This window comes from Ptiloglossa arizonensis, chromosome 3, assembly GCF_051014685.1.
Source record: "Ptiloglossa arizonensis isolate GNS036 chromosome 3, iyPtiAriz1_principal, whole genome shotgun sequence".
Classification (NCBI taxonomy): domain Eukaryota; kingdom Metazoa; phylum Arthropoda; class Insecta; order Hymenoptera; family Colletidae; genus Ptiloglossa; species Ptiloglossa arizonensis.
Window position 1 is genome coordinate 26,051,083 of NC_135050.1, and position 22,642 is coordinate 26,073,724.

Below are 22,642 nucleotides of genomic sequence, written 5' to 3' on the forward strand. Positions count from 1 at the left end.
TAGAAAAAAAAGAAACTTATTTCATTTCTTACGGGCTCCAAATTGTCAGAGTTTGTCGTATTATTTATATATTTTGTTACGAGATTTGAATTCGAATATTTAACATTACACTTAAGTAGATCTTCCATATTTAACACCGCGCCGTTGTTACTATCAATCGGGACATTCTACTCGAATATATTCGACAAAGGGATTCGATAATTCGAACGATGATTCTTCGTCGGGACTAAAAGTACGCGAGTACACCCACGCATTATATACAATACGTATTGGTATAAAAACGAAAAGTAAAATAACTTCAAGATGAAAAATCACCACCGATCCACGAGTCTCGATTTAATGAACTCTCTCGAGAAAGAGAGGAGAAGAGGAGGAGGAGGAGGAGGAGGAGACACGAAACAGGCTGGAAGAGCGAGAGGATATAGCGCGTTCGGTAACGAGTGCGCGTCAGAGCACGGCTGACTCGCTCGCCGTAGGAGGAGTGGGGGGTTTAGTGGGTGGAGTTTCAGGGGTCGCGGAGCGGAGGGGGAAGCGAACGAGCGAAGCCGTAATGAGGAATTTCACCTAGGGACATTTCGTCGGGCGCATCCTACGCGGCTTTGTACGCCGGTCTATCGTCGCTTTGAGGCATGCAACGGCTTCTAATTAGGCCACCAAGGCGGCCCGTGGTTTACGCGGCTGTTTTCTTCGGTCCTCCTCGGCTACCGCGTGGCGTCGTCAACCTTACGACGCCACGATTATCAACGTATGTACGTACGTATGTGTGTGTGTATAAAGAGAGAGAGAGAGAGAGAGAGAGAGAGAGAGAGAGAGAGAGAGAGAGAGAGAACATACATATATAGTATGAAGTTTTTGTGTATATACACACCCACATATATATACATATATATACACACACACAAACACACATACATAGAGTGTGGACAGGGGGTGTCGTGGCAAGAGATGGAGAGTCCTCCCGAGCGTTTCTCCAGCGGCGCGGAGGCGACATTCGGCGCGAATGAAAGGGCCGAGGAGGACCGTGTCAAAGCGCCCGAGGCATTTTTCAATTACAGCCTGTTACGCGCTCGCCAAAGGAACGCGGCGGAAGAACGGTGAAAATGGAACGGCGGAAAGGAAGACGCGCTCAGGGACAAGGGAGGGGGGGTAGGCGTGGAGGTGTAGCTAGCCAGATCCGGGGTAGGGGCGGGGAGGAAGAGGTGACTACGGAACGAGCCAACCGGACGTTTATTAAACTCGCCTGTTTAAAGAAGGAACGATTGTAATCTTCAGCGATACGGTTGTACAGTTCTGGGTGTGTTATTTGCGATATTAAAATGGGACACAGGACAGAGGAAACTCGGGAATACACGTCGTTGAATACACGTCCAACGGACGGACGCTTTGTCCGATGTCGCGCGATAATTTCGTTTATTGTTGAATTTTTGTCCCCCCCGGTGCTTACGCCAATGTCCCGTTGAGTTGACGAGTAGCTTATACGCGAGTTGCTCGTTCGTCGGACGAGGTAACGCTTGCGAGAAGACGATCGAAGGGACCATGGTCGCGGTCCAGTGTTTATTCGTAGGCGATAAGGCTGGTAAAAATTTGGGTTCACGGTTGCCTAATTATTGCACAGGAGACGAAGGCTCTAGGTATTGCTCGAGGGGTATGAAATTTTTGCACTTCTGGACGACCGTGCTCGTTTTCAGCGTTTCATTGCTTCGATCTCAATGGCTGGTCCGATTATACCGAGAGCGCAAAGGTTCGCAGAGTTCAAGGAGTTTCGCGTCCGTGCTATTGGAATACTACTTTTATCGTACTTCGAAAATATATTCAATTTCAGAATAGTTTAAACGCCCGGATGTAGTCTGTTTATCTTCCCGGGTAAGTGATGTTTGTTCTTAAATTTTCCCTTGAAATGTCCAATCGTGAATTTACGATTACGAGGAAGAAACGAAACGAAACGTTTAAGGGCACCGTAAGAAGTTGCGAATCGTTTAACGATGCCGGTGCAGCGCAACGAAGTAACACGTGGAATGCGTTCTGAGCGCCGCGAGCGAAACGATATTAGGAGAAACGCGGAGCAGAGGGCACTCGAAACGACCGCATTGGGTCGTCGTTTAGCTCGAAATTGTTCCATTGGCGCAGCGACGGCGCGTTAAACGGCTATCGCTTCGTTTAACCCAGCCAGTTGTCGGAACCCTTCGGGCAAAGTAAGTCCATGGGTAATTTTATCGAGGTAAGTCGTTTTATCGTGGATTCGAACGACTAAATCGGATCGACTTGCTCGGTATAATAATTAATATGCACCATTATTTTTGCGCAATTTGTACTTTTATCGAGGTAAGTTTTCCGCGTCAAATTCGACTCGAAGAACCAAATGTTTCTCGGCTCGATCGAATCGACTTGTTCGATGTAGTAATTGACACGCGACATTAATCTTGCGCGACTCGTACTTTTATCGAGGTAAGTCTTCCGCGTCAAATTCGACTCGAAGAACCAAATGTTTCTCGGCTCGATCGAATCGACTTGTTCGATGTAGTAATTGACACTCGACATTAATCTTGCGCGACTCGTACTTTTATCGAGGTAAATCTTTCGCGTCAAATTCGACTCGAAGGATTAAAAGTTTCTCAGCTCGATCGAATCAACTCGTCCTGTGTAATAATTGACATGTGCCATTATACTTGCGCGATTCGAACTTTTATCGAGGTCAGTGTTTCAAACAGCTCTAACACGGGATTATTTTTATGAACAGTACAGCTCTACAAAAAGCACATATAGCACCGGATTACGATAAGAGGTAGCCGCGAGGAATTGTCCAACAAATGTGCAACAAGGATAAGAAGAATAAAGCTTTATTCTTTAACCGCAGACATAAATACCACGACGGATGATAGAAAGCGTAGACACCGTGGAATCCACCCGGTGAAGTCAATAGAGTCTTCGTCACGAACTACAGAATTGCGTAGACAGAAATAGCCATCCCTCAGCACATGGTAATCTCACAGAAGTACAAGTAGGTATGCGTGCACGCGATGTCGTCCATCCCACCGTGTTTGCCCAGAAGAATCGCGCAGTTCTGATTACCACCGGCGTTATCGGGATCACCAGGGATCGCAGGTGTCCATCTATCGTAGCCAGATTTCTCCAGCGATTCGCCCGTGAGAGTTACCCAATCGCCTTCGGCGAACAGATCGTGGATACCTAGCCAGGCCGAGTCGACGTTCGCTGCTTGCAACCATTTTATCAGGACAGTCTCCTCGGCCAACGAGTTCGGGATGGCCAGGTAACCTATCGAACAACGTTTCTTTATATTTCACGCTCGACGCTTGTAGTCTAGGTTGATCCTCTTATCGAGTTGCAATACGCGAATCGTGACGGATCGTCTCGTTGTTCAAAGTTCGAGAGAGAGAGAACGAGGAACTGGGAACCGATAACGAGGTGACGAAAACGTTCGTTGCATCCGGAGATCCAGAGGACAGGTATACGGGAGAAGTAAGTGTACAAGGGTGTGCGCATGCGCGGTTCTCCCGCGGCCGAGCTATACATTCGAAACAGTGAACGCGTGTACCTAGTGCGTACGTTCGAACGTTGCAGCGATATTTAAATACTTTTCACTGCAAGTTAACTCGATTTTCGTGAAGGCGAATACGCGCGTATTTACGAATTAAAAATAGAGCGACACGATCGTTAAAATTGTTGATAACAAATTCGCGATTGAATCTCCCATCGATGTTACATCATCGCAAAATTGATTGGTTCACATTCATTTAAAATGATTTCTTTTTATACGAAATAAGTAACATCACGAAATAATTTCTTTCGTAGGAAATAATTAACATTACGAAATAAATTTTTCACACGAAACAATTAATATTACGAAATCATTCTTTCGCACGAAATAATTAACATTACGAAATTCTTTTTTTCGTACCAAATAATTAACATTACGAAATCGTTTTTTCATACGAAATAATCAACATTACGAAATCATTTTTTGCATACGAAATAATCAATATTACGAAATCGTTTTTTCATACGAAATAATCAACATTACGAAATAAATTTTTCATACGAAACAATTAACATTACGAAATCAATTTTTCGTACGAAATAATCAACATTAGGAAATCATTTTTTCCTACGAAATGATTCGTCAAGTTAAAGCAATCGTTAGGAAATTTTCTATCCGCGTTAAACAATTCGAACGACCCGACGAAAGGATCGGAGGATCCCCGACGAAGCAGATCCCCCATTGGGTCGTTCTCGAGAAGGAAATCTCGCTCCAATAAACGTTTGTTCTACGATCTCGATTCGTTTTCGTAGAATATCGTATGCACTCGTCACGAGAGCGTGTTCGGTAGAAATGATTCGCATCACCTCCTTCTTCCATGCAAGACTTGCGGGCGTCATTCCAATTCTGCTTGCGACTGTGCAGCTTGTGAGCACCTATGCCCGGAGTGTTAATGTAGTCGTCCCTCTTCAAAACGCTCGTGCAACATCTATCACATTTGTCGCAATTACTCGTCGTCCTTTCTGGGTAAAACGTCTGCTCGTTAGCCTGGTAATTATTATGTCCGTTCATGGTAACCAACGACGGTGTGGAACCTGGAAGAACGCCTGTATCGCGACGAATATTTATACGTTGCTTTCCTCCCTGTTATTCCGCTCAATGCTCGTAAGCTTCGTAACACGGTACCTTCGTGACGCGAGCGAGCGAACGAGCGAACGAGCGAGAAACGATCGTTCGGGCTTTGAGTTTAATTAAGCGGTATTTGTTAAAATTGAAACGTTGCCTGGGAACGATCCGTTCGGAATAAAACCGTTTGCGTTGAACATCGACGTTACGAAATAATTTCGAGGCGATCCTTCCCCGTATGAATATTAAATTTTCAATTGTGTCCGCGCTACGAAACGTCCAAGAGCGAAACAAGTCACACGATCTGGAATTATTCGAGAAACAATTTATACTTGCGAATGGTTAGCCAAGGAGAGATCGAACGAGATACAACGTTACGAAGTTCAAAAATCAATAAAAAGGAACACAATCTTTAGCGTGCGAAACTCTCAAGATTGATTCCCCGATCGTTTCATTTGTTATTTAGAATACTGTTAGTTGAACGCTAATCAATTGAACGAGGAATTGAAAAAAATCACAAGGTCTGGAATTATTCGAGAAAGAAATTATCGTCGCTTGCTAGGAACGTGAAACTCTCAAGATTGATTCTCTAATCGTTCCGTTTGTTATTTAAAACACCGTTCGTTGTATTCGAACGCTAATTAACTATCATATAGTGGTTCGAACGGATGAAAGAATCACAAGGACTGGAATTGTTCAAAAACAATTTCTCGTTGCAAATTCATAGCGCAAAACTCTCGAGATTAAATTCTAAATTATTCCCTCTGTTATTTAAAATACCAATCACTTTGTTCGTACGTTGATCAACTTTCATAAGTGTTCGATAATATTGAACCGACGATAAAAAGAAGTCACAAAACCTGGAATTGTTCGAAAACAACTTCTCGTTGCAAACTCAGAACGCGAAACTCTCAAAATTAATTCTCTAATCGTTCCATTTGTTATTTAAAATACCGTTTGTTGTATTCTAATGTTAATTAACTATCATATAGCGGTTTGAACGGATGAAAGAATCACAAAACCAGAAATTGTTCGAAAACAACGTCTCGTCGCAAATTCAGAACGCGAAACTCTCAAAATTAATTCTCTAATCGTTCCATTTGTTATTTAAAATATCGTTTGTTGTATTCTAATGCTAATTAACTATCATATAGTGATTTGAACGGATGAAAGAATCACAAGACCAGAAATTGTTCGAAAACAACGTCTCGTCGCAAATTCAGAACGCGAAACTCTCAAAATTAATTCTCTAATCGTTCCATTTGTTATTTAAAATATCGTTTGTTGTATTCTAATGCTAATTAACTATCATATAGTGATTTGAACGGATGAAAGAATCACAAGACCAGAAATTGTTCGAAAACAACGTCTCGTCGCAAATTCATAGCGCGAAACTCTCAAGATCAATCTTCAGAGTTCTCAAGAATTAATTTCTAAATCGTTCCCTCTGTTACTCAAAACACCACTCGCTAGATTCGCACGTTAATCAACTGTCGTGTCGTTACCTTTAACAATACGACTCGGCGGTCTGGACGAGTCGTTGAGTATCCTGTTTTGGTTCACAACGGAGTCTACGACCATGGATACCATTGTTTCGTTCCTGTCTGGCATCACGAAGCAAAGTGTCCCGCTCGTAAAGACGAGAAGCATTAACAATTTCTCGAACATTGTACTTTCTTACGAACGATTACCAACAGAAGTTCCCTTTATCCCTTAACGACCTAACAAGGAGAAAAATGATCAATTTCGAACGAATCGATATTCGACGAAAACGAAGTCAGTTGCGTCACGGTTGCCTAATTATTGTTAGGCATTTATTATTTATTATTGATATAGGCAAAAGTCAAATTGAACCAGTTTCGATCATGGACAACTCTCTCTGCGGTTCGATGGACAATTTCGCACGTACCGATGGTAATTTTTCGATGGATCTCGATTCGCGTTCGATCACTCGATGTTAGCCTCAGCTATGGTTAGCCACGGAACACTGTACTCGCCACCATCAGGCGCGAGCTACTTATGGCGTGCGTGTTCTATTCTTTTTTCGAAGCTCACCAAACTGGAAACACGACATTCCATTGATATTACCGCGTTTCAAGCAAACCTTGAACTCGAGGATTTCCAACTGAATTTCCGCTACCGGGTGATTTCGGGGCTGTTAAACCTGTACACGCGAGCGACGAGATTTCAAATCGCGACTGAGCGAACCGACGATGCACAACCACGCTTAGAAACAACTATATTTCCCCGCACGAGTCCACGGAGCTGTTCGTTTATAATTAGACGTCGAGCTTACCGCGTCGAGATTGTTGGTTGCATTAACCTGTATAGAGAAGTCTCGGTGACGATTCTGTGGAATTAATTGCGATTATTGATTTTTTTTTTTTGCAACGAAACTGGTCGATCGATTGTAAAATTATTCCGGTATCGGAAGCATGGTGTATTAATCGATGACTTAATTCTTGAAATTAAGAAAAGAGTGTTCGATTTGGTAAGAAATAATTATGTTAATAAGAAGAAGAATTTTTAAGCGATTTACTCGTTTTCCTTTTCTGTTAGTGGTTTACTGGAACCGCTGTAACTTTGAGGGAAAAAATCGTACGAAGGTGTACCTAGGCTCGTTTCAAAGGGAAAGCTCTCACCTTTGCGAGAATTGAGAAATCAATTGCGAAAAAAATTTAATAAACACAGTGGAGAAGTTTGAATTTGGACAGTTTTCCAAACGAAGAGGGAAGAACCTTCGCTTTCTCGCTCCGTAACCGAGTATAGAAGCGCTTTTAGGGAAACTGGATCCAAGGGTGAGAAAGTAGAGATTTGTCCCTTTAAAATGAGCTTAGATACATCTCTGTACGATTTCCGCTTACAAAGTTACAACGATTCAAAGATCGACGACTTTTCGACCCAAAATTAACGATCCAAAGTGTATATTATTCTTGTGTTAAATTTAAATTAGAAACTGTATCGACGGAATCGATATGCACGGTGAGATGTAGTTTTCTGAAAAATTTCGTTAAAAGATTTTTAACATACATAGTACATCACAGAACCTAAAAAATTTTTTAATTTTTCTAATTTCTTTTTTTAAGTTACTAGTTGCCCCGGGCCTCGCGATCTCTAGGATCGACACTGTTTACGAGCTCAGAATGGTACCAATTACACAACTGTAGTAAATAAAAAAAAATCGATGACTTTTCGACTCGAAATTGACGATCCAAAGTGTATATTATTCTTGTGTTAAATTTAAATTAGAAACTGTATCGACAGAATCGATATGCACAGTGAGATGTAATTTTCTATAGATTTTTAACGTACATTATATATCACAGCAGCCAGAATCTAAAAAATTTTTAAATTTTTCTAATTTCTTTTTTTAATTTACTAGTTGCCCTGGGTCTCACAATTTCTAGGGTCGACACTGTTTACGAGCTTAAAATGGTACCAATTACACAACTGTGGTAAATAAAAAAAACATCTACAACTTTTCGACCCAAAATTGACGATCCAAAGTGTATATAATTCTTGTGTTCAATTTCAATTAGAAACTGTATCGACAGATCGATATGCACAGTAAGATGTAGTTTTCTATAGATTTTTAACGTACATCGTATATCGTACATCACAGAATCTAAACAACTTTTTAATTTTTCTAATTTCTTTTTGAATTCATAGGGCTCTATTTGCCCCTGGTCTCGCGATCTCTAGGGTCGACACTGTTCACGAACTGAGAATGGTACCAATTACACAACTGTGGTAAATAAAAAAAACATCTACAACTTTTCGACCCAAAATTGACGATCCAAAGTGTATATAATTCTTGTGTTGAATTTCAATTAGAAACTGTATCGACAGATCGATATGCACAGTAAGATGTAGTTTTCTATAGATTTTTAACGTACATCGTACATCACAGAACCTAAAAAATTTTTAAATTTTTCTAATTTCTTTTTTTGAATTCATAGGGCTCTATTTGCCCCTGGTCTCGCGATCTCTAGGGTCGACACTGTTTACGAACTGAGAATGGTACCAATTACGCAACTGTAGTAAATAAAAAAAAACTTTGCTCGATTAACGGGGCAAATCCCATAAAAAGACGAGCGTCCAGCGTGCATCGACAACGTTTATCTCGAGGAAATACTGGAAACGCTCGTGAAAACTCGCAACCATCGGGAAATTCCGAAAGAGTATGTCGCAGCAGGAAGACGTGTCTTTAACGAGCTTGGAAAAAATTATAGAAACTGGTTGGCAAATGTTTAACGTACCTGTCGCGTTCCCTAGCCACGACACTCGGTCGTCGGTGGATTTACAGTTGTATATAACTTCTTCGCCGAGAAGAATTTCCGGAGAACGAGTTGTAGAGATGAGAGACGAGTCGTACAGCACGCTCGATTGAACAACCTTGATCGTTATTGAAAAATTGAATTTCAATTGCAATCGTACGGACCGATTGCGCTTAAAATTGATTTCAATCGGAATTGTAAAAACCGATTGTTCTAAATTCAGTCTCGATTGTAATTTTGAGGACTGATTGCATTTAGAATTATCTTAGTGGCGATTACAAAGATCGATTGTGTTTAAAATTATCTTAATGTCAATTACAAAGATCGATTGTGGTTAAAATTATCTTAGTGGTAATTATAAAGATTGATTGTGTTTAAAGTTACCTTCAATTGCAATTGTAAAGCTAGACTGCACTTAGAATTAACTGCAATTGCAATTGTAAGGCTAGACTGCACTTAGAATTAACTGCAATTGCAATTGTAAAGCTAGACTTCACTTAGAATTAACTGCAATTGCAATTGTAAAGCTAGACTTCACTTAGAATTAACTTCAATTGCAATTGTATAGCTAGACTGCACTTAGAATTAACTGCAATTGTAATTCTAAAGCTAGACTGCACTTAGAATTAACTGCAATTGCAATTTAAAAGCTAGACTGCACTTAGAATTAACTTCAATTGCAATTGTATAGCTAGACTGCACTTAGAATTAACTGCAATTGCAATTGTAAGGCTAGACTGCACTTAGAATTAACTGCAATTGCAACTGTAAAGCTAGATTTCACTTAGAGTTAACTTCAATTGCAATTGCAAAACTGGATTTCACTTAAAATTAGCTTCATTTGAGCTTTTTAAGGATCGATTTCGCTTAAAATTAACTCCAGTCGTATTTGTAAAGCCAGATTTCACTTAACGTTAACTTCAATCGGGATTGTAAGGATCGATCGCGTTTAAACTTACCTCCGATAGCAATTAATAAGGCCAGATTGTGCTTAAAATTAACCTCAATCGCGATTGAAAAGTCAGATTTCAATTTCAATTGAAAAATTAATCGTTACTTTTCACTTGCGCGGGACAATGAATTCTTTTAAGAACCGATACGACAATCGGCGCTGGAACTGTAACGGGAATCGATACGTTCGATTTATGGACAGTTTCGATTCAATTGTTAATTGTAATTTCGAAAGAATAGCTGCGATTAATTGATTCTCGCCAATTAAGGGAATTAATCGATCGATCATAATTGTCGCGTCGATTGATTTTCGCAATTAAGAAATTTCATTATCGATTACATTTGACCGTTTAAAAAATTTGAAAATTTAATCGATCAATTACGATCAATCGTGATTGTCGATTCGGTGAAATGTTTGCCAAAACGATCGCTGTCTTTTGAAGAATCTACGTAACGTAAGAACGAAAGAATTTCGAAATGAAAATCAAATCCACGATTAGGTTACTCGATGTAAGCTTCGGAGCCAATACGACTTCGAAATGATAAAATAAAAAAAAAAATTACCGTTAAAATGACGAACGTTTGGAAATACTGATCCATCGATTAACATTTCGATCTTACGATTCGGAAGTCGAAAAAAAATTATACAAAAATAAACATCTAACAAGCATCGACTTCCAAATATACGAAAAGAAAATTATTAATTGAAGATTGACTTATGTTGAAATCGTGAAGTCGAAAGTAAAACATTCTAATACCTAAGATTCGAGTATTCATTATTATAAACAATAGTATGTACCACTATGTACGTATTCTTGTATTGTTCAACTATTTTACTATATATTCTCGTATTGTTCAACTATTGTACTATGTATCTTCGTATTGTTCAACTATTGAACTATGTATTCTTGTATTGTTCAATTATTGCACTAGGTATTTTTGTATTGTTCAACTATTGCACTATGTACGTATTCTTGTACTGTTCAACTATTGTACTATGTATTCTTGTATTGTTCAACTATTGTACTATATATTCTTATATTGTTCAACTATTATACTATGTATTTTTGTATTATCCAACTATTGTACTACATATTCTTATATTGTTCAATTATTGCACTATATATTCCTGTATTATTCAACTATTAAACCATGTACATAGTCTTGTATTCTTCAATTTTATTTTACCACGTAGATACCATTATACGTACTATTGTACCATACAACCGTTGCACTCTTTCCAAATTAATTTAATTCCTCCTTCCTCCAGGAGAGGGAACACAGGATAGGATAAAAATGGTACACCCCGATAACACAACAGTCCCAAAGGAAAGACAGTTACCCCAAGGTAGAGACAAACAGTGACAAAGATATGTAATAAAAATACAAGCTACGCGACGGTCCTCCTTCTAAACTTTGTAAGTGGAACGGTCGCTTCGAATTTTATTTTTAATCGTCCTTGAAGAGACAAATCACCTCTATCGAACGTATCCTCTTATCTCGTGGACGGAGGAAACAGCACCTCCTCCTCCCTCAGAACGATACAAGTCTCTTTCGTGGGAGCAGCTTCGATAACAAAGACACACTGTATTTTCTGACACTACGGGTACCCATAGACCCGATCGTACGATCCGTATACGAGATCTCCGTGCTCAACAAATGTCAATCTCGCATACAAACTTGTGAAGCAAGTTGCAATTGACGTCGTCCATGCCCCCGGATTTCACGAGGACCCCGCAGTTTTGATTCCCGCCATAATTGTCCGGCTCGTTCGGCCACATGGTGGTCCATTTGTCGTAACCGGTTGATTCCAGGGGTTCACCCGTCAGAGTGATCCACTCGCCCTCCGAGAAGAGATCGTGGACACCCAGCCATACTTCGTTGACGTTCGCGGACTGCATCCAAGTCAACAGGGTACTCTCCTCGGTCAACGAGTTTATAATGGCCAAGTGACCTATCGAACAATGCTCGTTTATTTAATTTCTTCGTGGCCGGACCGTACCAAAGGGATCTGATTTCGATCGAAAGCGGTGTCACGCTACTTGACCCTCGATGAATACGGAAATCCCGGTATCCGGTGCGGTGAGTCGCGGACGAGACTATAGTCGGACGAGAATCGATTCACCCTCGTTCAGGGTGCACGAAACGAGACCGTGGATTTGGTATACGATTGTAGTCTCGCGTAGATTTAGTAGACGATTATTGTCTCGTGTAGATTTAGTGTACATGGATTATAATCTTGTATAGAGTTTGGAGCGAGAGACTATAGTTTCTTGTAGATTTAGTATGAAATGATTATAATCTTGTGTAGAGTATAGAACGAAAGGTTATAGTTTCGAGTAGTAGTAGTCTCGCGTAGATTTAGTGTACGATTATTGTCTCGTGTAGATTTAGTGTACATGGATTATAATCTTGTATAGAGTGTGCAGCGAGAGACTATAGTTTCTTGTAGATTTAGTATGAAATGATTATAATCTTGTATGGAGTATAGAAGGAAAAGCTATAGTTTCGTGTAGATTTAGTATACAATGATTATAATCTCCTATAGAGGATACAACGAAAGACTATAGTTTCGTGTAGATTTAGTATACAATGATTATAATCTCGTATAGAGTATAGAACAGAAGGTTATAGTTTCGTGTAGATTTAGTATACAATGATTATAATCTCATACAACAACTATAATTTCGTGCATGTTTAGTATACAATGATTATAATCTCGTACAATAACTATAATTTTGTGTAGATTTAGTATACAATGATTATAATCTCGTACAATAACTATAATTTTGTGTAGATTTAGTATACAATGATTATAATATCGTACAACGACTATAGTTTCGTCTAGATTTAGTATGCAATGATTATAATCTCATATAGAGTTAATATACAACGACTACAGTCTCGTATAAATTTAGTATACGACTATAGTCGCATGTAAATTTAGTATATCGACTACAGTCTGATATAAATTCAGTATATACCGAACTTAGTCTGATATAGATTTAGTATACAGCGACTATAGTATCGTATAGACGTAATATACGTCTCTAGTCTTGCATAGATTCAGTATACAGCGACTATAGTATCATATAGACGTAATAGACGACTCTAGTCTTGGATACATTTAGTATACAGCGACTATAGTATCGTATAGACGTAGTATACGACTCTAGTCTTGCATAGATTCAGTATACAGCGACTATAGTATCCTATAGACGTAGTATACGACTCTAGTCTTGCATAGATGTAGTATACAGCGACTATAGTATCGTATAAACGTAGTATACAACTTTAGCCTTGCATAGATTTAGTATACAGCGACTATAGTATCGTATAGACGTAGTATACGACTCTAGTCTTGCATAGATTCAATATACAGCGACTATAGTATCCTATAGACGTAGTATACGACTCTAGTCTTGCATAGATTCAGTATACAGCGACTATAGTATCGTATAGACGTAGTATACGACTCTAGTCTTGCATAGATTCAATATACAGCAACTAAGTATCGTATAGATTCAGCATACAACTAGTAAAATAAATTTACTATACAACTCGTTGGACCAAGATTCGACAATTACGACGTATCACGAAAACGACCGAACACCTCGAAAACGTGAAATAATACTTCTCCATAGTTTTCGAAAATAATCACCCGAGTTTCGAATTTATCGACGGACGAGAAACGATTTTGACACCACCGTGATCGTTTTACGGTAGCCCCTCGTTATAAGCGTCGCGCTCGCGCCTCCGTAAAAGGCAAATCTATCAATTACGTTACCCCCGCTACCGTTATCGTATCCCGTATAAATTGTTTGCATCACCTCCCTCTCCCTCGCAAACTTTCCGCGCCATGTTCCACTTCATTCCGCGAGAGTGGTACTTATGAGCTCCTATGCCTGGACTGATAACGTAATCGCTTCTTGTTAAGATGTTGGTGCAATTCCGGGAGCAATCGTTCGCTACCCAGTTAACGTAAAATATTTGTTGACCGGCATGGTAGTTGTTCTGACCGCTCATAATTACCGGCTGAGAATCTGGAAAAAGAGGGGGTCGTTTCTTGGTGAATCTTCCTTCTTTTTTTTTTTTTTTTTTTTTTGGTTAATCGATTACACTAATCAACGAACAGATCGATGGAACAGCCAATGGCGGGAACCGTGCAAATATAGGAGCACGGAGTGTTAAATTTGCAACTGAAAAGCAGTTATGAATTTACGAAACGAATCAATACGTACACAGGGGTGGTTGACCACAGTACATACCGGGTGTACCGCAATATACAAGGCCCGCGATGCATTTATACACTCGCGTGGCAAGTTCATAGAAACACGCGTCCGGTTCCCACGAATATTTATTTCGCTCGTTGGAAGATTTTCAACAACACCGATAAACGTGACCGAGCAATTACGTTTTTATTCGTCGTGCGCTACGAAAATAAATCGAAACGCAAACAGACACGGACAAACGATTCGAGAATCCTTTCGTATTCGTGCGTATCGATTCGGAGTTCGTGCTTCCCGTATCGTTTTAACCTCCGAGTTAAGAAAAATTTCAACTGACTCGTGACATCTATCGTTTCTCGCGACGATGTTTCCGGCTTGCATCACTGGGAAAAACCAATTGCAAATATCGAGTTACGGATAGCTTTAACGTAGCTTCGAAACTTACGCGCGAGTATTCTCGAAACGGTTTGCAGTTGTTTCTTTTTTATTTTATTTTTTTGAAATTCGAGTCGAGAAAAATTACACAAACACGTGTAATTCGTATTCTTTCGTTTCCACGTTCGTGATCTGCGTTCGAAGGTTTACTTCTTCCACGTGTCGCACTTGTAAGTACGAGTAATTAAGTTTTTGCACGAGAAGAACTCGTTAATGAATTCCCACGGTTCGAATGATAGGTGTGGCGTGAACGTTATTCAATGGACGATTTAAAAAATTCATTAAAATCTACCACGACGATAAAAACGTTCGAGAGTGTGTATCGATAAAGTAATAGGTTGTTCGAGAAGTTTTATCGAGCGACAAAATTTATCGAACAACCTGGTATAGTTCCACGAGTCTAAGTCATTATTGTCTTCGAATTGAACGATTAATTATATATCGAGAAACGTGTAATATCGCTCGTTAGATCGTGTTAATTCGGACGAGTTTTTAATATAGAATCTTGTTGCAATGGGTTCATAGTTACGGTCTCTAATTCGCACAGGGTGTCCAATTTTCTGCGAGAGAAATGGCACACTTGTTGAGTAACGACACGTACTGCAAGACTTGTTGCGTGAATTCCATTCCAATTACCACTTTCTTCGAAAACAATGGTCACTGATATACGCGGTGACAAATCTCTCGAGCGATTTCGTTAATATAAATTTACCGGAGGTGGGAAATATTTGCGTTTAACCTATCATTTCATTACTATCGACAATCGAACGTTTCGTTTCAGAGATAATTTCATCTTTCTGTATCTGGTCGTCGAAATTGTTTTCGACGTTACACTATTGATCTTAGAAAGGAAATTATGCAATGAAAAAATAAGATTTCGGTAAAATAAATGTACCAAAGGTAAGAAACATTTGCATTTAAACGATCTATCGATAATTGAACGTTTCGTTTCAGAAATAAATTTATCTTTCTGTATCTGGTTGTCGAAATTGTTTTCGACGTTACACTATTGATCTTAGAAAGGAAATTATGCAATGAAAAAATAAGATTTCGGTAAAATAAATGTACCAAAGGTAAGAAACATTTGCATTTAACCGATCTATCGATAATCGAACGTTTCGTTTCAGAGATAAATTCATCTTCCTGTATTTAATTATCAAAATTGTTTTTGACATTACACTATCGATCTTGTTACGAAATTATGCAATGGAAACGTTGATACTTTTAATGAGTTTCCCTCTAGTGCACCGGTTACGAGAAAAATAAAGAAATTGCAAAACGTTAACAAACAAAGCTAAAGTTGTTTATTGCGAGCACAATATTGTCGAAAACAAGTTCACGTGGATAACAAATACATCGACGTAGAACAAATATATTTTACGATCGATCGTGAAATATTTTCGCTCGTTTTTACTCATAATCGAGACTTTTTAACAACACGTTCTTTATCGTAGCAAGATTGTACGCATTAAAAAATATTTTTTATTAAAAAATAAAACGAAAATAAGCATCGAGCCAGAAATTCGTAAGATCAGTTAGATACCTGTTCTACTAGTCTTTGGTATTCATTGATACAATTTGTTGTTCTACGTTTAAACTATGTATATACATCGTTGCACGCATAGATACAACTACAGAGGAAACACTTAACGAAAATTATCTTGTTTTGCATCGACCTGTCAAATGTTCATTGAAAACATTGCAAGGGAATACTGGAAGATTATATATGTACATAAATAAAACAAAATGAAATAAAGTAAAATGAAATAAAATAAAATACAATCAAATTAAAAAAACAATTAAACTCGAGCTTTGTAACGTCAACATTGCGTACCATGTAATCACAAAATGACCAAGATGTCAGACTCGACACGATCAACGAACCAATCTTTCATATTTCTCGATAAATTTTTATTTTTCTACGTATAACCTACCGCTGTTACTTGTGACAGACGTAGTGTCATTGAATACTTTCACTTCGTACACGTGTGAGTTGTTAGGCCCAGTTCTATTGTAGAAATTTACAAACGGGTAACAAAACGTCCCGCTCGCGAGAACGAGAAGAATTGTTAACTGCTTATACATGCTGTGTTTTCGGAAAAAGAAAACAGTCGTTCCGATTCACTTGTCGCGGGTATGCGACGACCTTTACGACCTATCGACAAAATAAACTTGTTTTCATTTCCAAATTGTAAATTTCTTATTTTAGTATTATTCGAAGAAAATAGAATGATCGAAGAGAACTCCCACAACGATCCTCTAGAGGGTGGAACGTAATCTTTCCAATTTGAAACAATGGACAATTTTTTTTGCATTTCTTCAAATATTCTGTCTTGTACAATGTAAGAATATTTCAAGTACCGAAGTGAAAAAGTTCTATTCAATATTGTATGTAATTTTTGCCTCGAGAAATTTCCAGAGCAGAATTAATATCGAAAGTGTGATCTTTATATTTTGTAAGAAAGTTATATTAGAAATGATATGTAATTCGTCACGAGAGAATCTTCGAGTGCTGAGAATTAATATTGGAAGAATAGTAATTTCTTTGTGAAAAAGTTACGTTTAAAAGTATATATAATTTTTGCTTCGAGAAATTTCCAAAGCAAAGAATTAATATCTGAAGTGTGATTTTTATTTTTTGTAAGGAAGTTATATTAAAAATTATATATATAATAATTCGTCGCGAGAGACTCTTCAAGAGCAGAGAATTAATATTAGAAGAATGGTTATTTCTTTGTTAAAAAGTTAAAACTTTGTGAAAAAGTTACATAATTTTTGCCTCGAGAAATTTCCAGAGCAAAGAATTAATATCTAAAGTGTGATTTTTATTTCATAAAAATTTTTATTTGATCAAGGTTATATTGAAAATTATCTATATAATAATTCTTCATCGAAGAACGATAATTATCTTTGTGAAAAATTTATATTCAAGACTACATACTTTTTCACAAATAAACTTATCACTCAAAATTCTATTAAAGTATGTAGTTTTGAATATAACTTTTTCACAAAGAAAATGATCACTTTTACAATTTATATTATTTGTATATAACGCTCGGAGAAATTTCCTCATACAAATAGATTCTCGTCGCGGGACAGTCTTCGAAAGCGAAGCGTTAATATCGTCGGAGTATTTAATTTCACGTACAGATTCGTTCGGTTACTCGTATAAAAGACACCCCGCGAACGTTTGTCGATTCAACGGTTGCGCGTCAACGATTGACGTTGTTTCACTAAACTGACCAGCCTCGTTCGCGAGCTTTTATGCGATGCTTCTCCTTCCTGCTTCGACGTTCCGGCCTCGCCTTGTCTATCGGGTGAACAAACGGAACCGACGTTTGGATACTCAGGACCATTGTGGGAACCTTGAATTTCTCGGATTCACGTTTCAAGATCATCGTTTCCCCCACCGTGTTACGTTTGCAACTCTTCTTATCTCTCAGGGAATTTCCAATCGATTCTAATGCACGTAGAACGTTCTCTAATTCACGACTGGTTTTCCTGGTCGATTGTGGCGGGAAAAAAATATTCAAAATTGAACGAAATTTTGAGTAAAGTGTTATCGATTTACAAGCAACCGTAAGTTTTTGATTATTTTCCTGGTCGATTGTGGCGGGAAAAAAATATTCAAAATTGAACGAAATTTTGAACAAAGTGTTATCGATTTACAAACAACCGTAAGCCTTCGATTATGTTCCTGGTCGATTGTGGCAGGAAAAAAATATTCAAAATTGAACGAAATTTTGAACAAACTATTATCGATTTACAAGCAACCGTAAGTTTTTGATTATTTTCCTGGTCGATTGCGGCGGGAAAAAAATATTCAAAATTGAACGAAATTTTGAACAAAAAGTGTTATCGATTTACAAGCAACCGTAAGCCTTCGATTATTTTCCTGGTCGATTGTGGCGGGAAAAAAAATATTCAAAATTGAACGAAATTTTGAACAAAGTATTATCGATTTACAAGCAACCGTAAGTTTTTGATTATTTTCCTGGTCGATTGTGGCGGGAAAAAAATATTCAAAATTGAACGAAATTTTGAGTAAAGTGTTATCGATTTACAAGCAACCGTAAGTTTTTGATTATTTTCCTGGTCGATTGTGGCGGGAAAAAAAATATTCAAAATTGAACGAAATTTTGAACAAAGTATTATCGATTTACAAGCAACCGTAAGTTTTTGATTATTTTCCTGGTCGATTGTGGCGGGAAAAAAATATTCAAAATTGAACGAAATTTTGAGTAAAGTGTTATCGATTTACAAGCAACCGTAAGTTTTTGATTATTTTCCTGGTCGATTGTGGCGGGAAAAAAATATTCAAAATTGAACGAAATTTTGAGTAAAGTGTTATCGATTTACAAGCAACCGTAAGTTTTTGATTATTTTCCTGGTCGATTGTGGCGGGAAAAAAAATATTCAAAATTGAACGAAATTTTGAACAAACTATTATCGATTTACAAGCAACCGTAAGTTTTTGATTATTTTCCTGGTCGATTGTGGCGGGAAAAAAATATTCAAAATTGAACGAAATTTTGAGTAAAGTGTTATCGATTTACAAGCAACCGTAAGTTTTTGATTATTTTCCTGGTCGATTGTGGCGGGAAAAAAAATATTCAAAATTGAACGAAATTTTGAACAAAGTGTTATCGATTTACAAGCAACCGTAAGCTTTAGATAATTTTCCTGGTCGATTGTGGCGGGAAAAAAATATTCAAAATTGAACGAAATTTTGAACAAATTGTTATCGATTTACAAGCAACCGTAAGCCTTAGATAATTTTCCTGGTCGATTGTGGCGGGCAAAAAATATTCAAAATTGAACGAAATTTTGAACAAAGTGTTGTCGATTTACAAGCAACCTTCGATCATTTTGCGCAAACACGATGGAAAAGTTATTTTTAAAAACAAATAAAACGAGTGCAAGCGAAAAATTTGATATTGTCGATTTCGAACACAATTCGAAACAATGCGAGATACGCAAAATTCGTAACGGTATTTTACGCGTAAAAGTCGATGTTTATATTGTAAATAGGAGAAACCGATGGAAATAATAGTCGACGCGCGTGGAAAGCGATAAATTGAGATAACAGTGAACGGTGTGTTTATTTTTGGGGAATATACTTGTAATTGTATTACAACCGCAATGTAAAATGGAAAGAATGATTATTGTTTTTCGAATGATTCGATTGTGTAACAATTGGCTAAATATCGTGTTAACTCGATTCTCGATGATAGTAGTTTATTTAAAACGCGCGTCGCATCGATCCGGGAAAATAATTTGTTTACGTGTCGTTGGACGAGAATAAACTATCCTCGATTGTTGAACACTCGCGCGCGCGTAAAATTAGTCAACGTTTCACTAATGTTACTGCAGGTTAGTGCACTCATGTTGCAACGATATCGTGGTTCTTCGAATTTTTAACGCCAAACTCACTCGTGAACTTATAAATTTTTCTGAAAAATGTCTCGTCCTAAGATAACCAGTTATATCGATTATTCGTTGCGTTCGATACGTTAGATTTCGCTTAGAATCCTAATAAATAACAAAGAAATTTCCTAGAATAAACGCACCGTTCTTCGCAATCTCGATTTATCGCTTCGCGTGCTTGTTAATTATCATTTTTTGACAGTTGTTTTCCTTCGCGATATAAATATCAATTTTCACGATCGCGCAGTCCTTTGTTATCTAAATTTATCACCTCCTACGCTTGTTACTTACTATTTTTGACATTTCCTTTTATTCACGATACAAATCTCGACTTCTCCGATCTAACGTTCTCAATTATCTCAATTTATCGCTTTCAATCCTCGCTAATTACTATTCTTCAGTTTCTTTTTTTTTTTTTTTTTATTTTACTTACAATATAAATATCCATTTTTCGTTCGTAAAACAGCGTTCGAATCTTTGCATTTCGCGCGTTCCTTTCCAAGCTACGATCCATGACCAACAATTAACCATTTTCGAACAATTTCAAATTTTTCGCATTTCTTGTTTCCTCTATATTTTCTTCCACCCTTTTGAAGATAAACAATCCTAAGTTTACAGTTCCTTGGAATCAGTGGAACGCTTATTAGTATTTCAAGCGTCTACTTAAATTTTGCTTACTTCGTTTTTTAATATTCTTCGCAAAATTAACAAGGTTCACGGTGAATTTTTTTTCTCATCGCGATAACACGATGGAAATCAATTAACGTAGTTTTTCATCCCCCCTCTCCCTTCCTACGTGCAACCTTGAACATCGTTCGAGGCGCAGAAAAGTTTCTTAGACCGAAAACAACTATTCATCTCGCGATCTCACGCAGCCTGGTTAATTGCTCACACATGCTGCATTTGTTGCATAGAAAACAAGCTGTTGCGGTAACAACGACCTGTGGATTTAATTATTGCGGATCGAATGGATCGTGTAAAATTCACGTCGAGATACATCGGTGTACGCGGAGATAATTATACGAGTCTTGTTATTTTAATATTTTTTACACGTTGCAATTTGTTCGAGTATAATTCACGAACTTGATTACATTCTCGATTATGACACGCGACCGTAGACACGCGATATCGATGGGAATTAAACATAATTACCACCGATCGGGAATTTTTTTACAGAAACGTATCGCTTTCTCGTCTTTGTAAAAATGTTAATATTAATGTAAGTCGTTTATTATTGTATCTTGCTAATGTTCCACTGAGCACGTTTAAGAGTACCAATGAGCTGTGTAGAGTTGCTCTCAAGATTCCAAAGAGATACGTTGTTCTATTCTTTAATTGTTCTCGGTTAATGTTTGTTAATTTATATCTCGATAATGCGCACTGTAGAGGGGGTAAACGATGATTTTTCACGAAACATTTGTCTCGTTGAACTTCAGTGTGTGTTCTATGGTTCTATGGGATTATTCGTTTACCCATAAACTGTACAGAGTTCTTTCTGAAAGATGCAAGTGAAATTAGAAAAATTATTTTACTCGTAGTAAGTAAAATATTTGGGGGGAAATGAATTAAAATTGGTATAAATGTAGAAATGCAACAGAGAGTGAGAAAAACGTGGATAGTATTTATTAACACTTATACATAAACGAAAAATAAATATTTCGCAGTTCTAGAATTGTAATATTTAAATACTGAGCCAATATTTTCCAATAGAGGAGCGTGAACCTAGAGAGAGAGAGAGAGAGAGAGAGTGTCTCGAAGGGTTGAAATAAAAATATTTATTGTAGAAAAATACGAACTTGAACTTACGATCGATAATAAAGCAATTCTCGTATATTTCTCTCTTATCGTTTTAAACATACAGCGAGCTTATCTCCTAAATTTTAATCGAAGAAAATTATAGAAACACCACTCTCTTGATTTCTGGTTTCGTGAATCGCAGCGTGGGAAATATCGATTTATTTATCAACGGGAGAGTTCCCCGAGCGTTTAATTCGGCCAGCTTGCTTGAAATATTTCTTTAATTAATTTCCATTCGAAATGAATAGAAACGATTCAATTTTTGGGCAATTAAAGCGCACGTGAAAACAATTTACTGTCCACGACTGTCGAGTGCAGAGATATTATTTTTTTCTTTTCTTCAGAGAGAGACAACTTTCAAGAAGTACCAAAACCATTTTTTTCTAGATTCTTCTTTATACTTTCAGTTTTATTTTTAGCGTATAAATAACATTTTATTACCCATTTTTTAAACGGAGCTTATTCTAGTCTACTTTCCAAGATTTTTTTACACTTATAGTCTTAGTCCATAAATAACATTTTATCGCCCATACACATCCCGAAAAGCGAATGCGTCCTTAAACCGAGGTTAGTCTAGTCTACTTTCCAAGAATTTTTCTATCCTTCTAGTCTTAACATAAATAACATTTTATTGCCCATAACGTCCCTTAAATACTTCTTCAAACGGTGGTTCCTCCAGTTTAGTTTCCAAGATTTCTTCCACACTTACAGTCTCAGCCTATAAATAAAATTTTACTGTCTATCGTCCCAAACAAAAAAAAACACCCTTTAAAAGAAGATTTTAATACACCTTGAATCGTCTAAACATTCCGATCGTATCCTCCGAAATTAGCAAACATTCCATTCGAATAGATGACGTATGAGTCAATAACGATACATTCGCGATGTTTATTCGGTCCGAATTA

General features: G+C 37.6%; 1 protein-coding gene and 1 long non-coding RNA gene across 2 annotated transcripts in view; one reads left to right on the forward strand and one right to left on the reverse strand.

Annotated features, from left to right (window-relative positions):
* Positions 1-22,642, reverse strand: part of Btk29a (tyrosine-protein kinase Btk29A) — a 361,771-nt gene that overhangs the window by 174,446 nt on the left and 164,683 nt on the right. The window lies entirely within an intron of this gene.
* Positions 8,346-9,629, forward strand: LOC143144805 (uncharacterized). Its single transcript, XR_012991521.1, has 2 exons — positions 8,346-8,483; positions 8,581-9,629. It is a non-coding gene; the product is annotated as an uncharacterized LOC143144805 (long non-coding RNA).